This window comes from Pan troglodytes, chromosome 8 (assembly GCF_028858775.2).
Source record: "Pan troglodytes isolate AG18354 chromosome 8, NHGRI_mPanTro3-v2.0_pri, whole genome shotgun sequence".
Lineage (NCBI taxonomy): Eukaryota > Metazoa > Chordata > Mammalia > Primates > Hominidae > Pan > Pan troglodytes.
In genome coordinates this window covers 140,672,109-140,687,040 of record NC_072406.2, presented here as the reverse complement: position 1 = coordinate 140,687,040, position 14,932 = coordinate 140,672,109, and positions in this window count along the sequence as shown.

Below are 14,932 nucleotides of genomic sequence, written 5' to 3'. Positions count from 1 at the left end.
ACAGTCCCAGAGCACCCCTCCTCTGTTTGTGGATCCACAAAGGTTTCCAGTTTGCTTAAGTGTGAAATGAAATCAGAGACATTAATGGAGAGTTACAGACAAATCACTGAACACTAAAGGAAGCAGCAGTAGCACACACCAGGAAAGTCAAAAGACCTGGTTCTAAGGGACACGTGAGTCCCAACCCTGGGACAAGGGAGCAGAGGACATCATACTGGGGATGTGCTTCCTTCCCGGAAGGACGGGCAACAGCTCCCACGACAGGCTTTCTTAATGGCCAATCCATGCACTGGCATTTGTGCAGGAGCCGGAGGGACTACTTGTTTACTGATTGGATGAAAGAACACGCTGCAGGGTTAGGAACACAGGACCAAGAGAGACCTGGGAAATCCAAGGGACATGAGTGAAATACAAACTGTGGCAAATGGGCCAGGTGCAGGAATTCCAAGGATCCAATTACTCCGAAGTTTTCTGCAGTCCCAAGAAAACTGGAGAGCACAGGACAAAGACACGGCCTGGCGATGGAGGATCCTTGTCCAGAGCCTCCCTTGGCTCCAGCCAAAGTGAGTGCCCGCAGCCCTACTGCCGGCCCTGGAACCTGCCTCGTCCCGTTCCAGTCTACTCTCAACAAGGAAAGGAGAAGCTCTCCCTGGCACCATATTTAGGAACAGATCTGAATTTCCAATGGAAACACAATTTGGATATGCATGATGACATTCAATTGAGGAAAGAACAAACCTGTCCATCATTAGGTTTTGTAAACGTCCAAACAGTGAAGTGATGGGTGGAAGATGTGCAATTGGTTCATTTAGGAATTTAGGAAGCCTTAATGTTTATCATAGATTAATACACAGATCGTGTGTGTGTGTGTGTGTGTTTGTGTGTGTGGTGTGTAGACTATGTTTACTGTCTTTAGTAATCAGCTGAAACTGTTATGAAAAAAATTTCCTCCCACAGCTATGTTTCGGCAGTGAACATTCTTAGTCCTGAATCTCACCCCCTCCACATTGTTTCCAAAGTATATTCGTCCATCTAGCATGAAGAGTATAGTTTCAAGAACCCCTCTTCAAACATGAGACTCAGGGCACACAGGGTTTGAGCTAAGGTCTTCTCTGAGCTGTCATTAGGACTGCGATAATGGTATATAGTGAAGAGAAAAATAACAAAATGAGTGCTGGCTATTTCCTTCATTAGGCAGACCAAATATTTATGTATATATTGTAGGATAGATCCACTGTGTTTCAGCTCAGAAATTGCTATTGGGCTGCCAGCTGATTTAAAAAAGGAGTGTCACAGCTCTGTAGTAAGAATAAAACATTATCAAGGTCTATCATGTGCAGGGAACATTGTCTGCTTGGTGGAGCTCAACTCTATCCTGAGAGCAAGATGAGATGTGCTGGGACACGAGGGCCAGGAGGAGGCTGTCCAAGGGATGTCAATCAAAACTGAAGTCCATTTAAATATTGCCAGAGAAAGAGACACTTGGCAATTCAGGATGAATAATCCTGACTCAGTTGTTGGCCAAATTGGGGTGCCATATTCTTTGATCAGAGGCATGACGGGCCTGGCAATTCATCACACTCTTGGAAAAACTCCTGAATGATAACAGCAGGTGGTGATGAAGGGTGCCAAACGATGGGGTTTGGGAAGCTTCGTGGGGTTCACCTCTGGAGAACTCCCCACTCTGGGGAGGGGTCCAAAGACTGAACCTAAAGCCTGATTCCTTCTTGTGGGGGCCACTAAGTCAAGCTTGCCAAAGTCTGTCTTTGCATGGAGGAGGCAAGAATTGATTTCTACCCAAATGACCTCTAAGTTTAACCTGGAATAAGGACATCTTTGTAGGCTCAGAATTCAATCTGCTGTTGTAGCCTCAAAGTTAAAGAATTGTCTGCTACAGAAGCCAGAGCCTGAAACTGAGAAGGGTTCAAATTCTTGTTGAGTGATACCACGTATTTGGCAGACTTGGGTGACCTCTAAGTTCATTCTTTTAAAAGCCATTCTCCTATCATATTTGATTTTTTAAAACTAGTAGTGTAAATTTGATAGTTTGTACTAGATAGTCTAAATTTGATAGTTTAGTCATCAGAAAGCGTGATGACTCATTTCTCTAGGTGCCTCTTCGCAGGTAAAATCCAAAATGCTACTAGGAGTAAGAAAAAAGAAAAAACATTTCAGACCTTTCATAATCCTTAACTAGACACTTCCACTAATGAACAGCAGATGGGGCTACAAAAAAATACCAGATTAAAAACATGGGGTGGAAAAGAACCTTTTAACCTAAAAACCAGTTCATTCGGAACCATTTCGAAACATAAACAGGGCTCTTGTTTGTGGTTTAAGATGTTGGTGTGTCTGTTTCCCGCCAGAGCTTTTGCATCATATTCCTGACGTGCTCATGAGTTCAAACTGACTTAATTTCTTAACACGGCAGATTTTTAAATAGTTTTCATCCTGCGTTCCTCTAATAATGTTACAATACAATTTCCTAAAAGACAAAATAATTATCTATAGTTAATTTAATCACAGAGACCCCACCCACCAATGTCTCAGAATCAGGATAAAACATGCTATGTATAGCCCCGTTACTATGTTCATGCACGTCTCACGCACACACACAGGTATTCGTGCACTCAAATTCTTTAAATAATTATTTTTCATTAGATTTAATAGCCTGCACCAACCACAGTCGGGATAAATTCATGTATCAAGCTGCAGGCAGCGCCCAAAACTTGTGTGAAAATGAGGCACAAATACAAGGGACAGAGCACGTCGGTCAAGAAGTGTCGCGCTGAAAAAGTGCACAAATCAAACCAGGAAATCAATTTCTCCCACTAGACTCTCAAGTCAAGAAAACAGTCCCTGTGATTTCCTTGAGAAAATAGGAGTGAGCCAGCCCAGAGTGGCCACTGCACTGGGCAAGCGCCTTCCGAGGCTCACCTGCTTCCAAGGCGTTTTCTTAGCCGCCAGCGAGGTCCATCTGGGGAGAGAGCTGAGCAAGTGGCAGATGGACAGATGCCACTTCTGGACAAATCCAGTCCACAAATGTATCAGTAACTTGAAAGCCACCAGATCTGGCTGTGCATTTGGGTCCACTGTTAACCAGATAAAGAAGGAGAAAGCTCCTGCCTCTGGCAAGGAGGAGACGGGCTGCCCAAGGAGAGCTGTGATTTTCTGCCTGTGATATAGACTGGAGCAATTAACAAGTATAAATTGTTTCAAAATAAGCTTAAATCTGCATTTTATGTGTGCAAGTTTCCAGCTGTAATGGGATTATGATGTCAGCAAAGGGAGAGAAGTCCGCAGCTGCGGAGGGCCATGAGGGTAGCAGGCAGCTGTTAAAATAGAGAACTAATGGCGATTAATTCTTATTATGTGTTTGAAGATTTCACAAGGAGTTCAAGACCCAACGCTTCCCACGAGGCATGAAGGAGGCAAGTGCCTGGACTGTCACATTCCCCAACCCAGCCTTTTTGTCATTCAGGTTTCAGTTGGATTCAGCGTTTTTACCAGCCCAGACACTCTGAGTATCTGCTGGGTCACACTTACAGAAAATAGCCGAGAGTGATGGCTTGCACTGGTGCCCAGCATCATCACGACCAGATGTTCATTGGCTTCCCCCTCCAGGAAACTTTGCTCTCAGGCCAGGGCAGGTGGCACACATTTCCAGGGACTTGGTGTCCCCAGGCAGGGCTCACCGGCAGCCTGGAGCTCCATGGCCCTCTGAGGTGGCCGCGCATCCTGAACGGGTCCTGCTATGTATGCAGAAACCATGAGCTCAGACCAGCCCTGGGAAACATCACAAACAAATCGTTTTATCTTTTTTCTCCAACCATGTGCATACACGGGGCCAGGTACCAACTTTGGTAAGAAGCTGATTCATTTCTGAGGTTTTACGTCACTTGGATCTCTGTAAAATGTGGGTGTTTCCTTGTATAGATTTGAGTATAAAATTGGGTATTGTGTTCTGGAAAGGGAAAATTAAAATAAAAACTATCATGTCACACAATATGAAAATTACATAAAATGTAGCTAAAATAAGGTATAAATAGGATAATTTTACAATAAAAACAATCAAAATAAGAGGAAAAAAATCTTGCAAACCTTTATGCAAAATACCTCTGGTAAAAGCATTCCAAGATATAAATTGAAGTTCAGAAGTAAGTAGCCCCAAAGTCAGAACACTTGAACTTCTAGGTCTGCAGTTACCAGCAAGAGAGCACTGGAAAAGTCAGCTTCATTATTTGTAAACTCTCTATCACAGAGGATACATCCAGCATGAAAGTCCAGTGACCTTAAAGGGAGAATAATAACCTGGCAATGATCTCACTAAATACTGGACTCGGAGCTCCAGGATCCAACCAAAAGGCTCTTCATCTTAAACAGCAGGATTTTGTATTCTTGCGATAGCTTTTCAGGCCCCATTTCCTGCACTTGGGGGAAGTTCGCATTTTTTGAATGTGTATGTTGACCTAATTTAAGAAACTAGGAAGAGATTGAATGAGGAAAAGAAAGAAACACAACAAAGGCAGTGACTCAAATTGCAAGAGACCATGAGCAGAGGCTCAGAATTTGCTTGAATGGAGCCCGAAATCATGACCATTCCATTAAGGGAGTGATCAGGCATCACACATTGCATCTGTTCTCCAATAGCATGTCTTTTTTCTATTTTTCTGCATGTGCATTTTCCACATAAGGATGCATTCCTCTGCACAGGTCAGAAGGCAGGCGGGCTGAAATGTAAATGAGGCAGAATCGGGCCTGCATCGTTTTCAGAGTGGCCTTCTGGCTTTGACATCAGTCCTGGGGCTTCAGGGATGGAAACAAAGAGCCTTGTATTCCTGCTTCCTATCTCTGGGAAGATCATATTGCTCACTCCTCGCTCCCCCTTTTCTTTATTTTAGAAAAAATTGAAGGAGAAGAATTACAGAGTTCAAACCAGGGGGAAAAAAAAAGTTTGAAGCCCCGTAAGAACACTTATGGTCTGCAGGGGAGGGAGCGGGAGCTGGGGCCCCGGATTGAATTTCAGGGCAGTTGTTGCAGCTGATCCTGAATCTATCAGATGCTACACAGGATTCACAAGGTTCTGTGACCTTGGGTCCATGCCGTCCTAGCTACCCTGTAAAAATGTTTTGAGCTCACCTAATTTTCCATACAGCCCTACCTTGATAACTTGATTCTTATATCGGTAGTGGTTTGCTTTCAGTTCTTTTATTTTTAAATGAAACTGGAGCAACAATTATTGTTCTATCTTTTCCATTTTCCTTCCCTCAATAAGGAGTTTAAAGATGATGAAAAGTGCATCTGAACTGCATCTGAACGCGTCCATCCCACCGTGAGTCTGTTGGTGTGCCTTGTACTTGAAGGTTACAACTTGGCAAAAGTTGATCAGAGGCAAAAATAACAAACCAAGATACATTTAACCCGCAGCTTAACATGTGCGGGAACTTGGTCTTTGGAGAAGGTTGGGCCTTGGCGGGTGGCACCGAGGCTGCCTCCAAGGATGTCCTCTTCAGGACAGCTTCCCAGGGGCTGCCCGAGGGCCCCGGAGCCCTTGCACAGGCCGGAAAGCTCCTGCAGGCTGCATGTGAAGGCTTTCCCGTGCATTGCAAGCTGGAGCCTAGGAGGGTTCCATTTCGCCCAGTGTCAGGGCCCAGCTGAGCAGCGGTCACAGCTGCTGTGCTCCGCAACTCTAACAGCCAAAGGTAGGGGGTCTTGGAGGTGTGCCAGGAACTGCCTGAGAGGTCAGAGGAAGGGGGAGGCTGTGGAGCTGGAGAGGGGGAGTGCGGAAGAAGGCTGTAATGGGATGGCAGGATGCCCAGGATTCATGGGGCATAAAGACGGGGAGGCGGGGTAGGGGCAGTGAAGGATTGTGGGGAGGCAGCAACCAGGCTGCAGAAATGAGGAGAAAACTGGGATTCGTCACAGAGAGTGGCCCAGAAAGACAGGTCAAATGGAATGGATTCAGCACAGAAATGTACTTTCTAATCTGGGTGTAGAGTGTCAACAAACATCTAGCAACACATCCTAAATAACAAACTGCCAAGCGCTGATCGGATCCCAAGGAAATGGACATTTCTTTGCACAAAGGCAAGTGTTTCCATAATTTTCACACTTAGTCTATGACAATCTACACAGGGAGGCAAGACTCTATTGACTAAAATGAAGATATTCACAACATGATATGTAAGAGGTTTTCACAAAAACTGTTCAAATTAGAACCAGTGATTTCTGATTTTTCCCAATGTTTTATTCCATTCTCCATTCCCCTGCTTCTGTGAAAATAAACTTTCCTCACCCTAAAGGTAAAGCAGTACAGTGCCGTTGGGCTGGTTCAGAAGATGGCTGAAATGCATTCTGCTTGATGGACAAAGGAGAGACTAAAATTCCAGAGTCCACACTAGCAAAGGACAGTCACTGAAGGAAGCTCAGTGGGCATCTGTAGGCCAGAGAACAAAAGAGAACAGAGCCAGGCAGAGCCATGGCAGTAAGGGGAAAGGGGAAAGTGCTCAGAGGGAGAGAAAAAGCAGTGAGCACAGCCCCGCTGAAGACACAGGAGAGGGTGGCTTAGGACGGGTGTCACACAGAGGGGTGCCCGGGTACTGGTGCTCTTTGCCAAGGCTAAGTGACAGCTCGCGACGACTTGCAGTCCCACTTCAGAAAACCGGCAAGGCACCCATCCAAAGGCCACTATCTTCTCCTATTCTTGTTTCCACCCATGCTTACCACCTTCCAACAAACCCTATGCATCACTTATTGGTCATGTGTATCCTGCTTTGTCTGCCCCGTTCCACCAGAGTATGCACCGTGAGAGCAGGAACCGCTGTCTATCTTGTCCATTGATGGAGACCATGTGCCTAGAACAGTGCCTGACCAATGGGAGCACTCCTTGAATACAAACAATGAAAAGCCCAAGTAATGCATGAAAGAGGTAAAACGCATGGTCCTCTTAACTTTCTAAAGCACCAGTGTTTTTGCTTTACAAGAAAAACAGCACACGTAAACTTGAGGGAGTTCAGAAATGGTTATATCCACCGAGAAACACTGAGTGACGATGCAAGATCACTTATGAAATTTGAGCCGGTCAAGTTTATTGCATGTCACCAGCAAGTACCTTTGGGGAGTGAGGGAATTAGCAAACAAATTCCACAAACCACTGGCAGTTATTTTTAGCGAGGTACTGGGAAATGAGAGCCTAGAGGAGAAATGGCAAGAATGGATGTGAGAGTGATTTTTAACTCGAAAAAAGATTGATCCTGATTTTTACCGTCTGGGAGCTAACCTAAATCCCTAGGAAAATAAGGCTCCCTCAAGCCAAGGTAAAATTAAAGAGACATAGCAATCCATACTCATTCATCGTTCCATGAAGCATCAGGAAGGGCTCCCTCTTATCCCGCTTTCTTGGCTGGTTGTGGAGCTTGTCTTGTGAAGAATGTAGTAAATATATTTACATTGTTTATGAACATGTCTTGATTGCAGTTAAACAATTGATGGAAGTTAATCCCATTTGGTTTATATAAAAAATGGTTGTTCAGAGCCTGAAAACGTATCTGAGTGATGACAAATTGGATTTACTGATTTGGGGGAGATAGCCTGTAGGCATGGGGATGGATGAAAAATAACGTGGGTGGTTGGGATATTGAAGCAGTTAAATGATTTAAAGCAGCTTTGGAAGTAGTTTGTTAAAAGTGAGTTGCCACGAAAAGTTCCCACCCCTAGTTTTGGGAGCTTCTCCCCACTTCAGTCCTTAGCCAGGCCACAGCAGGTGCATCACCTCCCTCTTCCCATGGTATCTCCACCTCTATCCCCATCTCTGCCCCTGACAGTCATTTCTGGTCCTAGACCTGGGGATTGTATGCTACCAAGTTGCAAATGACTGTGTCTTTGGCTCTGCCACCAGGTGCCTGGAGGACCACTGTGACTAAACAGCTGTACCACGAGAGCCTCCCGATTGCTGGCCTTTAAATGCAGGGAAGCTTGGCACTTTGGAGAGAGGAGCGCTCTTGGCATTCAGATCATGGGCCAACCCTCTCCAATGACAGGCAAGAATAAAGTCCCGCCCTACGTGCCCTGACTCCTGACCCATGGAACCAAACCCAAAACCTGGTTTCCCTGACAACAGCTGCTTCTCTCTCCACTCAACATGTCTCTTTCCTTCAAAGAGAAGGAAACGTTTTTGACCCAATCCAGTTCTCACCGACATGTGAAGAGCAAGGTCTCACCCATCACTTATTTTTAGCCACACCTTGGAAAGCATCCAGTTGTCAAAGGCACAGAGGTGACCTGTTATTTTGTTTCTACTGTTGTAGAACATTCTGGGAAAAGAGCAAAAAAAGCCTTCTTCATACCTGTAGGTGGACCCTAAGAACAATACAGCTTTTCAACCATTTCAAGTATTTAAGAGAGATATATGTATATATATATATTTCTAACTCCATGTCATGACCAGAATGGTCTGAAGATGTATAGGCCGAGCCCCATTGCTGCTTGTTGATGACAATCCTGGTTGACCAGTTGGACCCTGAAACGCATGGTGTGGGGAAGAGGAGGGAGTCCTGGGATCCGTCCCTGAGACTCTCTGACTCTCCAGCCTGAGCAAGTGCTCTACCTCCTCAAGTCTCTTTCCCTACTTATAAACCAGGGTTTAATAAGTTTAATAAGGCTGAGAACAGGGGATAATGAAAATAATGATGCTGACCATCATGCTAATGATAGCCACAATGGTCTTTTAAATCACGTGTTGAGTCTCCATGATGCCCTCTTCTCAGTTGTATCAAGGATCCCTGTGGGATTTCATCACATCTGTCCTATCGGGGGTGTAGAGCCCGTACTGCACATTAACCACTGGCCATCAGATCAGGGAGCAGGACTCAGAGTGCTGGGTCCTCAAGAGGCAAATGAATTCCTACACGTCCTCAAATAACTTTAACTTGGGAAGAGGGCCACAATTTGGCCGTGATTGGAGTACTGTTAAGGGCCACCTTCAGCACTGTCCAGGCCCATCTGGGTTCTCAAATCTACTTAGCCTTTAACATTGAGCTCCAAAAGTCAACCTTTCTTTGATGTTAGGAATCACGACATGCAATGTAGGACTTCATGCTTGCGTGTCATTAAAGCAGGTGGGCCCACAGTCTGAATGCTTTTTCTAGAATAAGCACTTTATCAGTTTCTTCCTTTGTGTCCAGTACCAGGCCCTGTGTTTATTTTCATTATCACATTTTATTCGTTCACTGACTCTGCACAACTTTTCCTTTTATCTTTTACTTCGCTTTTTTTAAAAAAACAGAGCAACAGTGAAGTTTGGGACTCACCAAGTGCCCTACAGCCAATACAGTACTTGACACCGTGTGGATAAGATTTGTGAAATGGTTGAAGGAAAGACCTGGGGTTTGAGCCCAGAGCCCAGTGCAAGTCAATGACAGCAGGGACAAGCTTGAGGAGGAAGGTGAATCTGAAACAGGGTGACGTCAGCAATGGCAGGGCCTGGTGACTGGAGTCCCTTTGCCTGGAGGGGATGGAAGAGGCTTCCAGGCTTGCTGGTTGCTACAGATGGAAATGATATGTCGGGGAAGCAGTGCGGTTTCTCAACGTTGTAAGCTCTGCCTGTGCGGGGGGCAGGGGGTGGGGCTTGAAAACAGTGCACATTTTCCCAGTCTTTATGGTTTTTTTTACACTTCCCTTTTTGAGCTTTGTCTGCCTTCATTTTGTCTCTCCTCCACTTTCAAAGCTAGTTGTTTCATTGATTGAAAACCACCTTTCAGTGACCCTCCTCCTCTGGGACTGTAACACAGGAAAGTTCTAGAATCCTAAGACTTGCATCTGGAGAAACATTCCTGCATACTCCGGATTGTGTGGACTTTATGTGATAAATGCTTGTTCTGGGAACCCCCACTTCCCATCCACGGCCTCTCTGGATTCTTCAAGAACCCAAGAGCCATGTCTACCTGGCTGGGCCGTGCTGCAGCTAAGAAGGAGGAGCAGCTGGACTGCGCTCTTAGCCACGGGGAGGATCTGGTGCTCTGGCTGTGGCCCCAGAGAATAAGGAAGACCCAGTTTCCTTGGAGAGGGGTTCGGGGTCAAGGCCTGGGATATTTACTTCTTCCTGCTCGGAGCCCATAATTAAAGGAGTCCTGGGATGAGTAGAAGGTAATTACTTCTTTTTCATACTCTGAGAGCCCTGCCTTGCTTCTTGTTCACCTCCCCATCCCCCAGAAGTGGCCTTTGCAGCTGCAGGTCCAACTTGGCCTTAAAGGAAGACAGTGCCCGTAGAGTAATAGGAGGCAGGGTGGGTGCAGGCACCAAGCTCAGGAAGCCTCGAGCACACAACAAGAAAAGACCTGGTCTGTGCTCCCTCCACTGAGCCAGGGGCCTCCAGGCAGTTACCTCCAGGCTGCTTCAAGCCAGACTTTTTATAAACTCTTGGTCCCTAAATAACAAAGTCAAACACAAAACTCAAATAGGAGACAAAAATTGCAAACAGCTATATTTTGACATTAGATAAAAAGAGAAAATGTATTGGTTGTGCTGAGAATTTCATGACAAATCCCACTTCGCGCCATGGAAACTGTCTCAAGCTGGCATTGCAAATCTCACCCTGAGTTTGCAGGTGACCTGGACAGAGAAGGGTGAATACCTGGATGGAGAGGGTCGAACAAAGCACATCTGAGCGCTTGGATCGAGCAGAAAAACAGAGGAACAAATGGACCCGAAGAAAACAAACAAAAACTAGACTCTGCTTGGGGCAGGGGACAATTAAAATAATCATTTAAAATTTTGATGTAAGATGCAAGTTTCATTTCTATTGTGTAGAAATAAAAAGGAACCTGAGTTGAAGAATTGGCTAGAGTTTGCTTTCTTTGGACAATGAGGAATTCTTTCTAGAACAAGTCACAAATTTCGATGCGTGGCAAAGAGGAGGAAACAAGGAGGCATCTCCTGCACTCACAGGTGCTGTTCTTAGATGGACAAGAAGTCAGGTCATGCACCAGGTGAGGAGGAGGGTGGCTGGGCAACTGGCCCCTTCCTCACTTCACTCTCTTGCCCTCATTCATTCATGCAGCATGTATTCACTTATGATTCCAGAATCTTTCCCTTCCTCAAACTCAGCTCAAGCATCAGGTCTTGGAAGCCCACAGTTGCCTCTCCCTCCCATCCTCATATTTCCCGGCACTCAGCTACAGAATAATTAACAATGCTCCTCCTCAGGCCATAGCCCCTTAAGGGCAGTGATTTGCCTTAGCTTGCAGTGCCAGCTGGGCGTGGTGGCTCACACCTGTAATCCTAGCGCTTTGGGAGGCCAAGGTGGGCGGATCACTTGAGGTCAGGAGTTCCAGAACAGCCTGGCCAACATGGTGAAACGCTGTCTCTACTAAAAATACAAAAATTAGCTGGGCATGGTGGCATGTGCTTGTGATTCCAGCTGCTCAGGAGGCTGAGGCAGGAGAATCGCTTGAACCCAGGAGGCAGAGGTTGCAGTGAGCTGAGATCGCACCACTGCACTCCAGCCTGGGCAACAAGAGTGAAACTCAAAAAAAAAAAAAAAGAAAAAACGAAAGAAAGAAAAAAGAAAGGAAGGAAGGAAGGAGAAAGAAAAGAAAGAGAAAGAAAGTGTGCAGCACCTTGTCTGACCCTGTCCCCAAGTCAGTACCAGGCCCTTGGAGGTTCTCGGTAACGCTTCCTGAAGCTCATAGAAGAGTGTATAGTAGAATGCTTTGCAAGGCTTGGGTGCTAAATCCATTATTGTGACTATCACAAGAACATGTCTGTCATTATGCATGTGATGGCATCAAGGCGCCCTTGTGAACAGCCACATGAGGGTACAGATGAAGTAGAATGGGTTCTTGGAGGACCGGGTGAGGATGACTACCTTGGATGACGGGAAAAGGCTCCCTCGGGAAGGTTTCCATCTACCACTTCTTCCTAAAGGGATGTGTGTGGAGCTCTGTCAGCCTGCTAGGTGCCAGTGATGATCCAGCTGTGCAAGGCAGACGTGGCCCCAACCATGTATGTGAAGGTCACCATCCACATGGGAGTGGCTGACCAGTAAACAGTCAGTGATACTGCAGAATTTTAGGGGATATGACCACAGAGAGAGACATGCCAGGGCATGCGTGTGAGAAACGCCTCAGCCAGGCCTCAGAGGCAGGGCCAGCCTCCAGGATGAACAACATGTCAGTGAGGAGCCAAAGGCTGGGGGTGGCAGACGGGCTATGGAGGGCGGAGCCCACCTATCTAGGGCTGAATGGAAGGAATTTGCAGACAAGGACAGTCCTCAAGACTTAGTGAATACAGCAACGAGGCTGAGACATGGACACGGAATGCAAGGTGAATTAAGGCCAGAGTGAACAGCAACCCATGTTGACCCATAGACTTGTGTGAGCCGCTGTAAAGTTCTACGCAGGTAAGCTACATATTCAGGCTGGACACACCTAAAGATGGCATGAAGGAAGGAGGGCCAGCTTCGTGCACCAGGGCCTCTGAAAGATCACATTGCCTTTTGTTGGATGGTGCCAACAGCCCCCTTCTCAGAAGGGGAAACCCCAGGAGATGCCTCAGTGACAGACATCAGGTCACAAACTAGAGACCCAGGCAACAGAGCATGGGCCTGGACTGGCACTGACCTTGGCCATCCCTGGATTCCTGACATGGGGAAAGTTACCCTTTCCTGAGCTTCCATTTCTTTGTCATCAAACTGAAAGGATGAAATGTTCTTGAAGCTCCTTCTCAGCCCCATGCACTGTGACGGAGGTTATTTCTCTGCAGGAAGCAGAGCAACTGGCACACAGAAGAGAAAGTAGAGGCTGCAGCATCTGCAGATGGTTTTGCAGTGTGAGGCACAGGAGCAGTGGGCTTGTCCGTGAGAAGGGCCAGCCCCTCAGGGGAAGGCATGACTGCAGGACCTCCCTCTGTGTGGCGTCTGCCAGGGACACATTGCTCATCTCTGCAGCAGGGCTCCATGGCAGGGAGGTGGGGCAGGCTGTGCTGCTGCCGTTGCTGCTGCAGAAATGCATCTGGGTTGCTAATACTAATGATATTGAGAGTGTGCAGTGCAAAATTTAGTTTACGGAGAAAACGACTCTCTGGAGAAGGCTGAAGTCCACAGTGGGTCAGCCAGACCATGATTCCCTGGCAGAGTCTTAGCGACTTCTCAGACGAATGAGGCCCCCCCACCCTTAGTGGATGAGGACAACGGCTACTGCACGTGTCGATGGCTTTTCATGTGACTTAACACCATCACTGTACCAGGGATGTCACTTATATTGGCTTAGATGTGGCTCAAAGTTTCTTAGAGTAGGCAGGAAGAGTAGCTCTCCTTGGCCTCCTGAACTGACTCTCTTTGGCTGAGGTGGGTGGGGTAGTGCCCGGGGTGAAGTGGGGGCTGTAGGGGCACGGGGGTGTACTTACCTGCTCCTGTTCTGGTAGTTGACCCTCCGGTTGGCTGACAAGAAAACAAATGGAAGGAGACAGAGTACAGAGGAGAGATGTGTTCAAGTCGGAGAAAGTTCCAGAAAGAACAGTTGCCTGTGTTATGTAGACACCAGGGCCTCTCTGGTGTTAGAACCTCTAGACAGAGTGCTGTTCGGTTGCTTTGGTCATTTTCATGAGTATCAAAGGACATGCTTGTGCCATCACTGGGACCTGGAGTCCCTGCGGCAAGCGGCCCTCCTTCCCTGCCTCAGCAGAGGGGAGAGCCCTGCTATGGAGGACCAGCAGCCGTTAGGAAAGGTCTGACTCTTCCACACCAGTCCGCAGGTAGGGGAGAAAACAACCGTGACTCACAGCCTCATCTTAAAACACTTTTCCTGATGAAAGAACTATTAACTAAGTAATGAATTTTTTATTTATCACTTAAGTGAAGCCTCACTGAAAGCAATTAGGCAGCGAAATTCCGTGAAAATAAAGCCTGAAATTTGATAGCACAGTTATTTCTTCCATTTTACATAATGGTCAATATTTTGGATTACACCCACACAGACTCTGGATGCCAGACAAAAGCCCACCCTTGCAACTGAGTGTTGCAAGAGCAGCTTGGAACACTCCTTCTCGAATTAAATCTAAACCTGAAACATGCTGGGGGCCCAACAGCAAGACACCGGTGCCCATTTAGTCTGAATCCGCATCGCCAAGGCAAAAGTAGCCTAGGCATAAGCGTTGGGAGCAAACAGCACAGGAGAAGAGTGTTGCAAAGGCTTTGAGAAAAGACTGAACACAGAGCCTGGAAGGTAGAAACGGAGTCAGAACAGCCCCTCCAACTAGAGGGGTCCTGCCGACTCACCCCGTCTCTATGCCCTCTGGTTTGTGTCATCTCCAGATATCAAAAGCAGCCATCAGAGGTTATGTGGAGGGGAGGGGGAGCTTTCAGCCTCGTCGACACTTCCCAGGTGGCTCCAGCCACCGCAGTTCTCTCTTGTGACTTTTTCACCAAAATGAAATCTTGTCTGTAGCTGCCTTTGCCTGTGTTTTGTTATTGTTCATATTTTCCTTGAAGAAGTGTGAGGCGGCTAAAAGCATTCCATTGGAGACGCTATCTAATCAGCCGAGGATTTCCAGAGACCTCACGGAGGGCTGTGTGCGTGAGTGTGTCTGTGTGCACTTGTGCACACACACTCCTGGGTGGGCCTGCTCCTTTCCCCTTCTGAGGGTAAGGTTGTCAGGTAGCCACGAAACTCCTCCGTTTGGCAATGTGGATTTTACGGGCATGGGTCCTGAATGCAACAGTGTTGCATTTTTAATTACGATGATGTTAAATGGACTTCATGAGTGACACTCTCTGGATTCACAGAGCATTTTTATAACATTTATTTTAAAAGGCCAAAGTTTATTTTACAATCAGTAATAAACAGGAACACAAACAACGCAGCCATTGCCACAATGGCCCTAACACGTTCCCTTTGCCCGCAAACTGCATATTATTCTTGCTCGATAAGTGATGGGA